The 3,425-nt window shown below is 55.6% G+C and overlaps 1 protein-coding gene across 1 annotated transcript in view; it reads right to left on the reverse strand.

Moving 5' to 3' along the window:
• LOC105805921 (transmembrane protein 225-like) overlaps positions 1 to 3,080 on the reverse strand; it is a 27,718-nt gene extending 24,638 nt beyond the window's left edge. The window contains exon 1 of the mRNA XM_012638889.1: positions 2,914 to 3,080. The gene's annotated coding sequence lies outside the window, so the exon portion shown is untranslated. The remainder of the gene's footprint in view (positions 1 to 2,913) is intronic.
• Positions 3,081 to 3,425: the final 345 nt, after the last annotated feature.

Below are 3,425 nucleotides of genomic sequence, written 5' to 3' on the forward strand. Positions count from 1 at the left end.
GGTGCTTGGTTAAAGCTGGGGGGCAGGGGGCAGAGGGCAGACTGCTTCTAAAATTCAGATATCCCTGTGGGAGAAGGGGCTAGTAGCCACTCACAGCTTCAGGGCAAACCTATTCAAAGAGTCCTTTCCTCTCTGTGCTGAGCCTGGCAGCTCCAAGGAATGAAAGTTTCCTGGAGGCAGCGAGGGAGGAGCAGGGAAGGGAGAGGAGGTGGCTGGAGCCTGGCTGCAGGAAGGACGGGCCTGGTTGCAGACCTCCGGGTGGTGCTGTGACGACCCTGGCTACCTGGCAGTGCAGAAGCGGGCATCAGGTGAAAGGAAGACCTGAGGAGGCGGGTGCATCCCTAGACAACAGCTCTTCTTTCCAAGTCACACCCAACGCCAGGCCTAGAGACTCCTGCCTATGTAGGATGGGCTTGGCGGCATCAAAGTTTACAAGCTGAGCATGGTGACTGCAGAAGACAAGGCTGTGGGGTGCAGGTGCTTCTCTCTCCCCTTTCCCCTGCGCCCTGTGCCAACACCATGCCCAGTGCCAGGCACTGGGGCCTCCCCACAGTCCCGATGAGGCCCTCACTGCAGCTGAGGGGAGGGCCATCTTCCTAACTGCTGATGGCTATGGCTAAACAAGCCTAAGGGCAGAGGGCAAAGGGGTGGGTCCCCTTCTGCACATCCCCCACACCCAAAAACGTTAAGTGTTCCTCTTGGATGCTGTCGGAATGACTTGAAATGCTCCAAAGTCCTTCTTCTTCCTTTCTGTCCTTCGCTGGTTTCTCTCCTTCCCACCTGAAAAACTGTATCCTTCCCTTTCTCAAAATCTCCCTTTTCCATCTTCCATCCTCTCTCCAGGTCACACTGACCAGTCACCTTACCCTCAGGGCCTCAGCCTCCTTCTCTCTAAAATGATGAAGTTGGTTGGACCAGAGAGAGCTGAGGAGTCCTGCTGGCTCTAGAACTCAACAGGAAGGAGTCACGGCTGCACCTTGGCCCCTGTCCTCTGCAGATGGTGTGTGCTGAGCACTCTCATTTGGTAGTCAGCACCTCCTCCTGTCCCCCTGACCTCAACTTGTCTAGAAGTGACCTTGGTGTCTTCCCTATTTCCATCATCCTCTCCTGCACCCCACCTCTAGCCTTGAGCTCATGCTGGTTTCTCTCTCCCTTCCACACACTTCCATCTCCTCAGCCTTCCTCATCTTCTCAGTGTTCCTTTCGTAAGTTCCCTAAGCATCCATCCTTCCTGCCCCCAAGGCTGCCACACCTCTGTCCACACCTGGAACACCCCAGTCACCCTAGGCCCTCCGTGCCTCAGTTTCCTCCCCATGGGTGCCTGCTCTGCCCCTCCAAGCCTTTCAAATCCACTCCCCTAACAAGTGTGGCTTGTACCGTCCACTCCACACAGCCCTCCCAGCTACTAGCCATTATCCATTCCCTAGACAAAAATTCACTGTGCACTTATGAGTCACCCCATGCCCAGCATAGGCCAGTGGTACGGATTCAGAAATGAAAAGACAGGAACTTGGAAGCTCTTGGTAACTACTGGGGGGAAAACACATGTCACATGACACAGGGCTTTGTTCTCCCCTGCCTAGGGACACTACCCCCTGTCTGTCCCAACCCCCCCCCAGGCCAGGCTGCTCTCCAGTGATGAGGAACTTGTCCTCCCTTCCCCGGGCACTGGCCAGGCCCTGTATGGACCGCCCTTAGTGCTAGGACTGAGTACCTGTGCCTCTACAGACAATTTAAGATACACACTGATGTAGGCCAGTCTCGAGGATCATAGACCGTTGAATATAAAAGGGGATTTGTAGGTCCCTTTGTGCTGACAAAGACAATGGCAGCTGGAGAGCAAAGGATGGATGGGGGATGCCAGTCAGTCAATGCTGGTGCTGCCTGACCCACTGCACCAGCCCCCAAGGGCCAGCAGTTCAGTTCAGTGATTCCCAAATCTGAAATTGAGCCAGAGAATTTGTTCTCATAAATATGTGTGAGAAAGGGAGAGAGGATGGGGAACGTGTGATTACAACTTTGTATTTTGCCAGGGCATTCAAACCAAAACAACTGTTACCTACTATCACTGACTTGGGTTTTGTTTTGTTTTATCTTGACTATAATTTTTTAAAGGACCTATAACTCCAAGGAGTAAAAGAGCTGATATTCCTGGTGCCTGGCCCAGCATCTGGGGACCACTGGCTTGGCTGCAGGTTCCTCATCTCGATCCTGATCCTGGCACCTTCCAGTCCCTGCGCCCCTCCCTGGGACAGCTGGCAACTGTTGGAGACCAGGGCGGGGAACAGGTGGGCGAGCTGAAGCACATCTGGACTTGGAAGCAGGAGGAGGCTGAAGGAGTGGACCCTTCCCTCCACTGTTCCCTCCTATAGATTGTGGCAACTGGGGCTGCAAACCAACTGAGGGGCAGTCAGAGGTCCCTTCCTGCTGACAACCTTTCCTCAGACTGCCAGGAGGCCGCCCTTCCGTGGCCCCAAAGCCACAGGCACAATTTCCAGAGCCCAAGATGAGCCCTAACCTGGCCATCGGCCCACAGACCCTGCCCTGCGCATCCCCACAGCCAGTCAGGTGACGTTGGGTGGGGGCTTCTCCACACCCTTTCCCCCGTCCCCTCTCAACCTTTGGGCCCCTCGTTCGGTTGGGGTACCCCTTCCTCAGGGCAGGACTTCCCCCTAGGTGTGTCCCCTTGGGCCCCTCGTCGGCCCCTTCAGACCCAGGCGCGGTCCAAACTTCTGTTGGCCCCTTAGGCCCTGTCTCCCGGCTCCCAGCTCCTGCAGAACCCCCTTCCCCTGTCCGGCCCTGGGCAACGAGCTCCACCCCACACCCCTCGGCCCCATGCAGAGATGAGGGTTGAGCCGAGCCTTCCCCACCGCCCACCACCCACCGCCGGCCTCCCGCCCACCTCCCGCTCACCTGTCCCCTGCAGGGGTGGGGTGATCTGGCCGTTGCGTGTTTACTCGTAATACTGGCCTCGCTCACGGGAGGGGCGGGAGCGGAGTAATCCAGAGTTGGATGGATCTAAATTCGAATTTCAGCTCTGCCATTACCAGCAGGGCGACTTAGGGTAAGTCAGTTCTCCTTCCTGGGTCTGGGTTTTCTCATCTGTAAAACGGGAATAATAATAGTAACTCGGCCATGCGCGGTGGCTCACATCTGTAATCCTAGCACTCTAGGAGGCCGAAGCGGGAGGATTGCTTGAGCTCAGGAATTTGAGATCAGCCTGAGCAAGAGCGAGACCCCGTCTCTACTAAAAATACAAAGAAATTAGCTTGGCAATTAAAAATATATATAAAAAAAAATTAGCTGGGTATGTGGCGCATGCCTGCAGTCCCAGCTACTTGGGAGGCTGAGGCAGGATTGCCCGAGCCCAGGAGTTTGAGGTTGCTGTGAGCTAGACTGATGTCACAGCACTCTAGCCCGGGCAA

The sequence above is a fragment of the Propithecus coquereli genome, unplaced genomic scaffold (genome assembly GCF_000956105.1).
Source record: "Propithecus coquereli isolate 6110/MARCELLA unplaced genomic scaffold, Pcoq_1.0 Scaffold137, whole genome shotgun sequence".
In the NCBI taxonomy this organism is placed as follows: Eukaryota; Metazoa; Chordata; class Mammalia; order Primates; family Indriidae; genus Propithecus; species Propithecus coquereli.